The sequence below is a fragment of the Hemicordylus capensis genome, chromosome 1, assembly GCF_027244095.1.
Source record: "Hemicordylus capensis ecotype Gifberg chromosome 1, rHemCap1.1.pri, whole genome shotgun sequence".
Lineage (NCBI taxonomy): Eukaryota > Metazoa > Chordata > Lepidosauria > Squamata > Cordylidae > Hemicordylus > Hemicordylus capensis.
The window spans coordinates 366,246,599-366,259,737 of NC_069657.1; the positions used below are offsets into that span (position 1 = coordinate 366,246,599).

At 43.0% G+C, this 13,139-nt stretch overlaps 1 protein-coding gene and 1 long non-coding RNA gene across 9 annotated transcripts in view; one reads left to right on the plus strand and one right to left on the minus strand.

Annotated features, from left to right (window-relative positions):
* Positions 1-13,139, plus strand: part of ARID1B (AT-rich interaction domain 1B) — a 676,179-nt gene that overhangs the window by 331,545 nt on the left and 331,495 nt on the right. The gene's annotated exons all lie outside the window — the stretch shown is intronic.
* Positions 1-13,139, minus strand: part of LOC128344192 (uncharacterized) — a 79,496-nt gene that overhangs the window by 48,676 nt on the left and 17,681 nt on the right. The window contains exon 2 of the long non-coding RNA XR_008315713.1: positions 134-259. This is a non-coding gene — a long non-coding RNA (uncharacterized LOC128344192). The remainder of the gene's footprint in view (positions 1-133; positions 260-13,139) is intronic.

Sequence of the window (13,139 nt, forward strand, 5' to 3'; positions counted from 1 at the left end):
TGACTCTCCTCAGGAATGTGGTCCCTCCCACAAGCTGAGGCACTCATCTGGAATCAATCCCCCGCTTAGGCTTCTCTTCTGACAAAGACACAAACACTGCCACCCAGCCAGAAATCAAACCCTAGAAAATTACCAGCCCTAGCAGACAGCTGCTTCTTCCGCTCTTTGCAGGAGAGTTTTTCTGGAAGGGAATTGGAAGCAGGCTCTCATTCTTTGGCCAGTGGCTGATACCAAAGTGATCTTCCTGCTTCTGTTTTTGCTAGGAGGGAAGATACAAATATTATCCAAAATATTCATTTCCAGTGTTTGTATAGGTATACTAGAGAGTTAAAATTATTTAGGAAAAAATATTATGAGATGTATATGCTCAGTTAAAGCTGAATAAATGTTTCCCTAACAAGCGGGGAAATAACTTGCCTAGGCAACAAGAGGTTGCTGACTCAAATGTTTCCCAGACTATGGGAAACACTTTGATATAGGCAGCTGCTGAAAGGCATCATCTCACACTGTGTGGGAGATGGCAATGGTAAACCCCTCCTGTATTCTACCAAAGAACACCACATGGCTCTGTGGTTGCCAGGAGTCAACACCGACTTGATGGCACAACTTTACTTTAAAATCAACTTAAAACTCTTGCCATTTTCCCTGGTATTTTCAAACAGATGCTTTGATCAACATGTCCCATTTTCATAGCTTTCCCAATACTCGCTAGAAAGCTGAAATCTGGTCTTATGTAATACTAGAACAGCCTGAAGGCAGATTTTTTGTTATGTTTTTGTTTTTGTTAAACCTCTACCTAGAAATTGGGGGTTGGGTGGAGTAAGTGGACAAGAAACATATTTAAAAACTGTTAAATACTTTTTAGATTTTGCAGGAAGGGGAGATTTCATATGCATGTAGCTCAGTGCACTGTGACTACTAGAAAAGTGTGAAAGTTGGACATATTCAAAGCAAACCATTGAAGCATAGGGTGGCTAGGTTTATGTCATACTGGCAGCCAGCATTCTAGCACAGTGCAAAACAAGCTACATGTGGCACAGAATATAGGAGGTGTTCTATTGCTGCTTCACGCATGAATTTGGGGAAAGGTGCCTTTTCAACAACTAGGACTATCCACCTCTACTTGCAGAATGCAAGCTTTATTGCCAGTGCTCATGGCTTGATCAAGAAAGCAATGGTTCTGGGTTAGTGACTAGAGCAATTTCTGAGGCTAGAGCAGGAGCAGGCAAGGCAGGCTGAGGCAGCAAACAGGGTTATCAGAGAGTCAGGCTATAGAGACTGAAATTGGAGCAAGGCCAGGATCAGGAATTAGAGGTCAGCAGAACAGCTTACTCAAGTAGCAGACATTTTAGGGAGTTTCTCTAAAAGTACCAGCAAGGGTCTGGATGCAAGTAAAGGACTGATACAGGGACAGGATGCTCCTTCCCTTCCTGAGTTTAGTTTGGCCCTGGTCTATGGTTGGCACCTATACTTACTTCCACCTAGTTCTGAGATTTCCCATTTGAAAGGAGGCCTCTGGCAATCAGGAGCTCTCTTGTGGTGGTTCTGAATATCAACCCAGACCTGGCACCATTGTTCCTCTTGGATTCCAGGGCCTACTGGGGAGGACTAAAATAGGGACTGGGCTCCAGGGAGGTTGTTGCATCTCCTCAGGCTTCTCCTGTGTGTCTGCCTTGGGTTGTTCTCCCTGAACTGAGTTATTGCTAGGAGTTCCTGCAGGAGTCTCTTCTTCCTTAACAGTGGAGGCTTTTTCAGGATCCAGGTTTAACTGGGTCCTGCCGTTTATTTAGGTAGTATGCATATATTTTCTTAAATGATTTGTACATGATGGCCTTTGTACTTCATGATTCTAAGACTAGAAACTCAGATGTTTAATTTTGAAAAAAAATCAGGTTGTGATGTAAATATTGATAAAAGTGTATAACCAGTGCAGTGATGCCTATCTTAGAATGGAATGATTTTCAAATAATAGCAGTGGGAGGTTTCAACTGACTCATTCATCTTAATCAGAATCCTGTGGATTCCATAATTCCATGACTGTATTATTTGGCATCAGGAATTTGGTTTGCTATATTCTTGCCCTGCTGGGAACTGCCTGCACCTGCCTCTTCACACACACACACACACACACACACACACACACACACACACACACTCACTCACTCCTTTTTTCGTATGTTCCCCTTTGGGAAGATCATTTTATTGATGTTTGAACACAGCACTCATGAGAATGTTTAGGAATATTTTAAAATATATTAAAGGAGGAAACTTTTAATTTATAAGAGGGCATTTCAATTACTGAGATATCGGAGCAGCCAAAGGCTGATCAAAGACAGTAATAAAAGATTTGGGGCAAATACATATCCAGTAATATGTGAGCAAGATGCAACACTATTGATTTGTACATGTTCTGAAACAACCCATTTTTTGTATTAGATTTTTCTGAATATTAGTCAGAAGGCTGGAAATTACAGGCCAGATTAAAGTTGTAGAAGCAGTCGTTAACACAGACTGGTTGAACACCTTTATAACCTGAATATTCAGTGTTCAGAGATCCACAAAACACAGTAGCCCACCTTGCCTGAAACTTATGCTGCCAAATGCCAGGTCAGTAAATGGGAAGATTGTGGCAATCCAGGAGACTATACTGGATGTGCATGCTGACCTGGCATGTACCACAGAAACCTAGTTGGAGGGAGGAGGTGGTGTAAACCTTTCCCCAGTTGTGCCCACCAGGTTTCTGTGTCCAGCACCAGCCAAGGCATGGTGGGTGGGGTAGGTGGGGTTGCTCTGGTCCATTGGAAGACTATTCCCCTCATCAGATGCACTGTTTGCCACTCTGGTCTCATTGAGTGCCTGCATGTGGTATTGGGATCACACAAGAAAGTTGGGATTCTGTTAGTATATTGCCCACCCCACTGTCGAACAGTCTCCCTGCCTGAGCTGCTTGAGATGGTCTTGGATGTGGTATTGAGGCCCGTGAGGCTGTTAGTCTTGGGGACATCCATGCTTAGGCTGCATTGTCTGGTGCAGCTCGGGACTTCATGTCCTCCATGACAACCATGGGCTTGTGTCAGCTGATATCTGGTCCCACACATGTGGCAGGTCATACACTTGATTTGGTCTTTGGGTAATCAGTGAACAGTGGTGCTTCATCAATTGTCCAGGAAGCTTTAATAACGTTGTCATGGATGGATCAACATCTGGTAAAGATTAGACTGAGGGTTGGGGACCTGTTAGGAAGGTCCGCCCCAGGAGACTTATGGATTCTAATGGATTCCTGATGGCTCTGGGGGATTTTCCTGCTGAAAGAGCAGATGATCCTGTCAACATCCTGGTCTTATTCTGATATGATGAAGTGAGTCAAGCAATTGACACGATTGCACGTAAGCGCCCTCTCCTGACCCGCTGAGCCCAAGCAACCCCTTTGTATACAGGATTGTTGTGAGCAATGAAGCAGGCCAGTAGACAGCATGAGTGCCTTTGATGGAAAACTTGGAACAATCATGATCAAACATAGGCTAGAGCCCACCTTAGAACCTAGTAGATGATGGTGGCAAAGAAATCTTAGTTCTCTGTCACCATTGCATCCTCTCAATGTAATCCAGTGGAGCTTTTTCGAGTGGGCTGTGGTCTACTTGGTGAGGGCCCCAAAGATCATCAAATTGAACCTTTGTCAGCCTGCTGTGACCAATTTGCATTACATTTTGCAGATAAAATTGCTAGTATCTGGGCCAACTTGGATGTTAAGATATTTGAAGAACCAAACTGAATGTTGCTAATGTTCCAGCTGGTCCTGTTAGATTGCATACCTTTCAGACTGTATTGCCTGAGGAGGTGGACAGGCTGCTTGGAAGTCTACCACATAAAACTGATTATCCGAGTGGTGACCCTTGCCCTTCATTGGTGGTGAAAGTGGCCAGAGAGGGGCTGGGTCTGTGGGTGGCAGGGATGGTAAATACCTACCCGAATCAAGAGGTGATGCCCTCTTTGTTAAAGGAGGCAGAAATTAGACCACTCCTGAAAAAGCCCTCTTTGGACCTGAGCATCTTAAACAACTTTCGGTAAGTTTCTAACCTTCCATTTTTGGTCAAGTTATTGGAGCGCTTGGTGGTATCACAGCTCCAGGCAGTCCTGAATGAAACTGATTACTTAGATCCTTTCCAGTCTGACTTCTGCCCTGGATATGGGATGGAAACTGCTCTGGTCACCCTGATGGATGACCTACACTGGAGATAGACAGTAGGGGTATGACTTTGTTGATTCCTTGGATCTTTCAGTGGCTTTTGATACCATTGATCATGGTATCCTTTTGGTACCTCTCCAGGTTGGGACTTGGGAGCACTGTGATACGGTGGCTCTGGTCTTACCTTGAAGGTCGCACCCCGAAGGTGGTGCTGGGGGACACCTGCTGTACCCTTTGGCCATTGGCCTATGGTTCACCACAGAGTTCTGTTTTGTCCCCCAGGCACTTTAGCATCTTCATGAAACCACTGGGAGAGGTCATCCTTGAGTATGGGTCATGGTGTCATCAATATACTTTTGATACACAGCTCTACAAACAATCTCTATAATTTAAGTCAGCTGATGCCAGTGAGGCAGTGTCCTGAACTGGTTCCTGCAGACTGTTCTGGATTAGATGGGGGCAAACTGAAACTTAACCTAGATAAGATGGAAGTGCTCTGGGTTGGCAAAATTGGTTATCTGAGTAGTGAGGTAAATGTGGTCCTGGATGGGGTCATACTCCCCTTGAAAGACCAAGTTCACAGCTTGGGGTTGCTTCTGGACCTGACACTGCCTTTGAAGATACAGGTGGTGGTGGTGTGCAGGAGTGTCTTTTACCAGCTATGGCTGGTATGCCAACTGCAACCTTACTTGGAGAAGTCAGACCTGACCTCTGTCACTCATGCACTGGTAACATCCAGATTGGATTACTACAATGCACTCTACATGGGGCTGCCCTTGAAGACGGTTTCGAAGCTTCCACTGGTCCAGAAAGCTGCTGCAAGGATGTTTGTCGGAAATATCACTCATGCACATTAAGTTTCCGACAAACTTAACCTTATCTAGGTTAAGTTACATGGGACTGCCATGGAAGACGGTTTCGAAGCTTCCACTGGTCCAGAAAGCTGCTGCAAGGATGTTTGTCGGTGCTGGTCACACCTCGAGGATCACACTTATCCTGCAGCAGCTTCACTGGCTGCCAGTTTGCTTCTGGGCTGGGGTATTTGTTGGATCGCATTGACCCATATGAATCTGCCAGGGCCCTTCACTTATCATCTTGAGTCCTTCTTGTGGCCCCTCCATTGACGAGATTCAGTTGGCAGGGACAAGAGACTGCCTTCTCATTTGTGGCCCCTCAGCTCTAGAATGCTCTCCCAGAACAACTTCACCATGCTTCCTCCCTTAGGGTTGTTAAAAAAGATCTGAAAACCCACCCATTTAGAGAGTCTTTTAAATCTTTAATTATAAATTGATAGACTAATTTTATTTTTATTGGGTTTTTTAAAAATTGATTTTATTTTGTTTTATTGTTTTAAATTTTAAATTTTACTGAAACAGTATTGTAGCAGTATTGTACTGGAGGGGTAGTATAAATAATTAAAATAATAAATACATTTAGGCTTAGCTCACTAGCCAGCCATTATTTGTGGTTGCCATCAATCCCCTCTCTTCTCTCTGATCCATTTTTTGGCAGGGAGGCAGGAAAAAAGTTGGTCTTCTGTCATTTACACCAGGATATGGAGGTGTCAGGAAACAGTGGGAGCTCTCTCCCACTGTTTAGAAAGGATTCCTGCTGTTCCTTAGGTTCTCAAAAATGACAGTGGAGATGAGAGCTCTGGGGAGAAGTTCTGTGGGTTGCTCACTGACCTGCTCTCCAGAGGGCTGGAGGTACTCACCACTGGCAAGCTGCCAAGTGAATTTGTAGATGCCTGTGAATGCTTACTGTATACACACATCACACACAAAAATATTTAAATTCTTGTGCTTTCCTCAGAGCAGATATGAATAAAATGTTTTTCTTTTTTATAAAAAGTATTGATATTTGCTCTATTGGTATTTGGTTTTCCCATTGATGGAATCATGTTTTGTCAAACTATACAATTCCAATGTGGACCCCACTTAGATGACTCCATTAACTAGATTTGCCTCCAGTTTAAGCTGTGCATTAGCAAGTGATGATATTAGTATGGGCACTCTGCTAATGACAGTTTTATTCAGTGATGAGAGAACAAGAATGTTAGGCAGTGCTCATTTAATCACATAGAGTGTTTGCCCAGGTGGCTTACTCAAGTCCTATTCCTTTTATATACTCCAGTGATTTATTTTCTTATTATGTGAACTGCATTAGATACAAAATTGTGCCAAATTAATCCTCAAAAAGGATAGATTTGTATATGAAGATTTCTGTGTACTGATGTGCTGTTACACACACACACACACACACACACACACACACACACACACACACACTAATAAAGTACCAAACTATATAATAATGCATCCCTTAGATCTATCACATAATTTTTGCAATTTTTTAAAGCTAAAATCATATAGATCAGAGGTTCCCAACCTGTGGTACTCCAGACATTGCTGAACAACAACTCCCATCATCCCCACCCACAATTTTACTTCATCAACATCTGGAGTACCACAGGTGGGGAATCCCTTGTATAGATACATGTTTTATTTGAATTAGACTTATGAGGTTAAAATGCTATGAAAATACTCATTGTTTGATGCAAACAAGTTAAAATATGAAATGCAGAATATATAACACACATCTCACATGACAAGTGAGATAATTAATTGAACACGAAGAGAAACTCGGAATGGCTTCCAGAAAGTTTAGATAAGGATGTGGAAATGATGAAATGACATTGGTAAACCAAAACACTAGTTTGGTTTTATGTTTTCATTTGCCAGATAGTCTGTTATGTCCCCCCCCCCCCGCCAAACTTGTTCTCAAAATGTCTTGAATTCTGTTGTGCCATTATTTGCATAGTTGCCTGAAAAACATTACAACAAAAACAAAGAAATGTGGCATTCTTAATAGAAGATGGCATAGGACACATACAGTTGCTGTTCCTTTGTAGGTATGTGCTCAAAATGCGATTCAGAAACCGAATCATGGCACATCCTTTTAAAACGGAGGAATTACACATCCCCTTTAAGATGGAGGTGAGCAGGTCCATATCTGCTCCTCCTCTGCTCACCTTCATTTCCATAATCGTGGCGATCCCCAAGCTATGCTCACTTGCCAGCAGCATGTCTCCCATCAGCCCCTGTGCAACGCTGGCATGCACATGGCCTGACCATGCTGGCCACGCAACCATACTGACATGGCTTCCACACATGCATGGAGACCATTGTGTTCTGGTGTTGTGTGGGGCAGCTGGGAGATGCCCCCCCAATGCGCAAGCATAGCTGCTGGTGGTGGGGAGGGTGCTGCGATTATGGAAGTGGCAGCGAGTGGAGGACAGATATGGACCTACTTTCCGCCACGTCAAAGGGGATATGTAATCCCTCCATTTTAAAGGGATGTACTACAATTCGGTTTCTGAATCACGTTTTGTCCACATCCCTACTCCCTTCAAGTTGTCATTCACACCATCTCAGTTTTGCATGGTTCTCTCAATGCACAGAAAACAGTTCTTCACATCTGGTGTTCCCCCTTTTGCCATTTCTTTCTCTGCTTCTCCTCAACCAGGGCAAACTACATATTACGTTAAGCTCATCATAAGCACTGACACACTTAAATTTTCTTTCAAAAAATAGGAGCTGTGGGGCATAAACTAGATTGGAACTGTGATGGGAGCAGGACCTTAACCCTACCCCTATAGCACAATTACAGACCAGACATAAACACATCCCACATGGCTGCTATTTGACAAGAGGGGGAAAGCTCTCATTAGTGCCAGTAGAAGTTTTTTTCATTTCAGCTAGCAGTTGTGGTAGCCCAACTTCAGTTGGGTCTGTGTCAGGTGCAAAGGATTAAGGCTCCTTTCCCTCCCATGCTTGAAAAATTTAATTGGGACTCTTGTTTTCTGAGCTTTTCCATTGGAGAGGGACAGTGCTGAGGAGGAGCCTGGTTTGTTCATTTGGCAGGCTGCAATATTTTACTCACTCCTATGGTGTAAGGAGTGGCACGAGGGTGGAGGATAGGAGGAAGAGTCATATGACTCACCCATTCTGCCCATTCACATCCACCTCAATACTGCTACCTGCTCAATACTGCTACCACCTCAGTACTACTACCTACAGTACCAGCCTACCTATTCTTTTGCTTGCCCGCCCAGGGAAGATGAGTAGTAGGCAGCACAGCCATAGTGCTTGACATCTGAAGGATGCCACATCCTACAGCAAAACAGTGCAATACAGAAGCAGTCACAAGTCAAGCCAAGTTCATTCCTTCTGTGTGTGAGGAGTGTGGGGGAGTGTGGGTCTGAGTCTCAGTCTGGCTATTATTGCTATGTGTGTAAGAGACAGAGAGGAACCTGGGTGTGTTTCTTAGTGAGTGTGTGTGTGTGTGTGTGTGTGTGTGTATGCCTATCAGGTTAGATAGATTGTATCTGAGTCTTGCTGTCCTGTAAGTGTGACACTGTGTGCAAAGCACGTGAAGAAAATTCCTTTTCACATACTAGGTTCAACACACAATGTACAGTGTATGTCTGCATGTATAGATATGTCTGCATATACAGTTTCACACATTATGTTCTGCACATGTACATTAGTATACCTCCCTGCATTTAAAGGAGCATCTACCCAAGTTCACTTTAAAAACGAATACAAGTCTATGCGTACAGTGTAATGACTGAATAAGGCAATAGTGTTTTTCTGTTTCATTCAGAAACAGAAATTATTGTATAATTGTGACTGAATGGACATACCCTGTAGCTATGGGGCCTGATACCACGTAATGGTATTCCTTTAATATTATTATTATTTCTTGTTTACACAGTCAGACAGGTGTTATTGACTGGTTTGTTTTATCCAGACATCGAGTCCTTCCCAAGGACCTGGGATGGCTGAATTTTATTGTCAGTTGTTATAGATATCGTCGCAGAATATAGGCTGTTCCCAGTAAAGCTGCTTTTTGTAATTGGCTGATGGTGATTTCTGTGGCCCCTATGGTGTTGAGGTGCTCTTCAAGGTCTTTTGGAACTGCACCCAGGGCGCCATTTACCACAGGGATTATTTTGGTCTTTTTCTGCCACAGCCTTTCAATTTCAATTTGTAGATCTTTGTATTTTATTATTTTTTCTATTTCTTTTTCTTCTATTCTGCTATGCCCTGGTATTGCTATGTCGATTATTTTGACTTGTTTTTCTTTCTTCTCGACTACAGTTATATCTGGTGTATTGTGTGGCAGATGTTTGTCTGTTTGTAGTTGGAAGTCCCATAATATTTTTACATCTTCATTTTCTTCAACTTTTTCAATGTTATGGTCCCACCAATTTTTGGCTACAGGTAGCTTGTATTTTTTGCAGATGTTCCAGTGTATCATCCCTGCTACCTTGTCATGCCTTTGTTTGTAGTCAGTCTGTGCGATCCTTTTACAACAGCTGATTAGGTGGTCCACTGTTTCATCTGCTTCTTTACAAAGGCGGTACTTGCTGTTTGTTGTGGATTTTTCAACTTTAGCTCTTATTGCATTTGTTCTTAGTGCCTGTTGTTGTGCAGCCAGTATTAAACCCTCTGTTTCTTTCTTCAAGTAACCATTCTTAAGCCATTGCCAGGTCTTGGTGATGTCTGATTATCCACTTATATTGTGCCAACATTGACCATGCAGGGGCTTATTTTTCCATTTTTCTGCTCAGTTCTTGACTTGTTCTTTCTTGTAGGCCTGCTTTGTTTCATTGGTGTTGAGAATAGTTTCACGTTATTGACCATTTGAAGTGCATCTTCTTCACTGTCCTTGATATATTCTTCAAGGCTTCTTTTCTCCTCCTCTATTGTTTGATGGACTTGCAGCATTCCTCTTCCACCTGAGCTGCGAGGGAGGTATAGCCTATCTACATCACTGCGGGGGTGCAGAGCATGATTGATGGTCATGATTTTCCTGGTCTTGTGATCCAGCGTCTCTAGCTCTGCCTGGGTCCATTCTATTATTCCTGCAGTGTATCTGATAACAGGTATAGCCCAGGTGTTTATGGCTTGTATGGTGTTCCCGCCATTGAGTTTGGACTTGAGGATTTTTCTAACTCTCCTGATATATTCACTTCCAATTTTTCTTTTAACTTCAGTGTGTGCGATGTTATCAGCCTGGAGAATGCCCAAGTATTTGTAATGTTCTTTCTCTTCCAGGTTCTTGATCTTGCTTCCATTGGGCAGTTCTATTCCTTCTGTTTTTGTTATTTTCCCTCTGTTCATTATTAATGCAGCACACTTGTCTAGTCCAAACTCCATTGCTATATCGCTACTGAATATACGGACAGTGTTTAGCAGTGATTCGATTTCTGACTGGGACTTTCCATACAACTTCAGATCATCCATGTACAGCAGATGGTTGATTTTACTTGATGTTTTAGATGTTTGGTATCCGAGGCCTGTTTTGTGTTGTTGTTGTTATTTTACATTTATAAAATAACATGTTGTTATTTTACATTTATATCCTGCTCTTCCTCCAAGGAGCCCAGAGCGGTTTACTACATACTTGAGTTTCTCTTTCACAACAACCCTGTGAAGTAGGTTAGGCTGAGAGAGAAGTGACTGGCCCAGAGTCACCCAGCTAGTTTCAAGGCTGAATGAGGATTTGAACTCGGATCTCCCTGGTCCCAGTCCAGCACTCTAACCACTAAACATATGTAGGAGTTGTATATCTTAGATGTGCAGAACATATTCTGTGAGTTTTACCCCTGATGCACACCAGCTCTACCTCCTGATCTGGCCCACTAGGTTCCATCTCAAAGTCCCATCCAGGTGCCATAATTTGTATTTCAAAAACCGACAGGCTTATTTGAACAACCAATACAATTAAATGTAAAAGTTTATTTGGACAACCATGCAATTAAAGGTAAACACTTTCCCCTCTCTAGTTATAATTTTAAAGGTCTAAAATAATTATATTTAATGAGAGCTGAAAATTGCAAGAGCTGCTCTTACACCAGAGCCTCCCTAAGAGGGCCCCTTTTCTCTCTCGCTGAGTGTGTCAATCTGTATATGTTGCTAGCCCTTGCTATGTTTCTTGCCCAGGCTCTGTCCCTCCCTGCTTCTCCTCTTTCCTTTTTGGCCTGCACGTTCAGCTCCAGAGTTAATCACTCATCAGCATGATAATTTACCTATTTTTATTGGTTGCTTGGACCTGGTTGTTGCTGTTGTTTTTAAAAGACTTTTGAAATGTGAAAAAGAAAAGAAAACATATTTCCACCTTCAAGCACTTTCCCCTGGATACAAATATTTTCATGTAACAGACCTATCTTGTGAATTATAGACGAAACATATTTTCAAGTGGCTGACCCAAGTCAGGAAAACATTGCAGAGGGGCTGCAGGAAAAAGTGAGAGAAGACGACTCACTGTATACAAGGAAAAAGTGGAAGAACTAAGCAGTTTAACTTTTTCAAATGGGAATGGGTTTTGTTTTTTTAAATTTTGGCATGAGATTCTCAACCCCAATTTGCAGACAAACATAGGTGCATATACGAAAAAAGTCCATCACTACAAAAACGGAGCTTTTAATCTTCAAAATAAGTAATACGGATTGCAACACTAAAAATCTATGTACAAGAAAATTCCCAGCAGTCCCTTCTGCCCTGTCCCTCCCCCTTTTGAGCTCTGGAGATTTTTATTGCTGTGCTTTTTCTCCCTCCCTCCTTCCTTCCTTCTTTGCTTTATCCCCCACCCCCACACGTAGGCTCTTGGAGTGGGGGGGAATCCTCCAGCCGGACTAGAAAATCAGCCTTGTTTCCTCAGAAACCGCAGCTGCTGCTAGCAGAAAACACGTCAGGCTGGCCCTCCAACACGCACAGATGTGCCTTTGTAAATCCATATAAATGCTGAGAAGGATTGCGTGCTGAGGGCAAATATCCTCCCCTCAGAGGATGGGGCCAATGCAAATAGCAGGCCATTTCTCTTTTCTTAAAGGCATCCCTCCCTCTGTGCCTCCCTCCACCCTCCTCTTGGTTTCCCCTTTAATTGTTGTTTTTTGCATTAGGGTTAGGGCTTGCTTTTTAAGTTTAACCCTCTATAAATCAGGGAGGCAGACATATAAAAGCGATGGCAACTAATCTACTCCCACACCTCTGCAGCTTTGTTCTTGCCTCACAGGCATTAGTGAGTTGCAGTGTTGTGTTGTTGTTTTTTAAAGATCGTGTGTCTTCAGTCCTATTCTACTAATTTTCTTTCTTTCTTTTATGGTTGAAGATGAATTCTACTGTTCACTGAGAGCATGCATGCATGCAAACACGGAGTATGGGAGTGATGGCAGGGAGGAATTTGTTTCAAAAGTTTCTGCTGACATAAGAGGATGCTTAAAATGTTGCTTTAAAATTTATTGCAAAGCGAGGAGTGTTGTTTATCATGCCATCTTTAAGCACACAAATCCACCCTCATCTGCTTCCCCCTCCTCTTCCCATCCCTTTCTGAGTCTTTCTTTCTCTTCGCTTCCCCCCTCCCCCTTTTAATATAACTTCCAGGCGGATGAGTTGCAACTCGTTCTGCGTAATTAAAATGAGTGGATGATGGTTGAAAGAGGATGGAAAATAAGATGGGGGGGGGAGGAAGGGGGGCTGACTGAGGGAGGAAGCTATAAGAGCGTTGGAGCGCTACTGCTGAAGCAGACAAAAACAGGTCTGCTTGATCTGCTGTGGGGGATGGGAGGGCTCCCTGCCATTGGCTCTTTTCTAGGCTCCAGAGCAGCTGTGGGAGCAGAGCACGGGATGGCAGTTACTGCTTAGGCACTTTGGTTCCATTTGTTTAATAGCTGCTAGTCTGAGCCAAATGCAGGCTCATCAACCTTGACTGGCGGGAAAACCGACTCAGGGCATTTTTGTGTCTTGTAAAGCAAAGCTCTGTCTATGCCTGCAAACTTCTTTCTTTCTTTTAATCTTGTCTCATTGCTGTTTGCTCCTTTCTATTATCTCTGGTTTTACAGGTTTTATTTAACTCATTTTAGCATTTCCTTTCCTCCAGTCTCCAT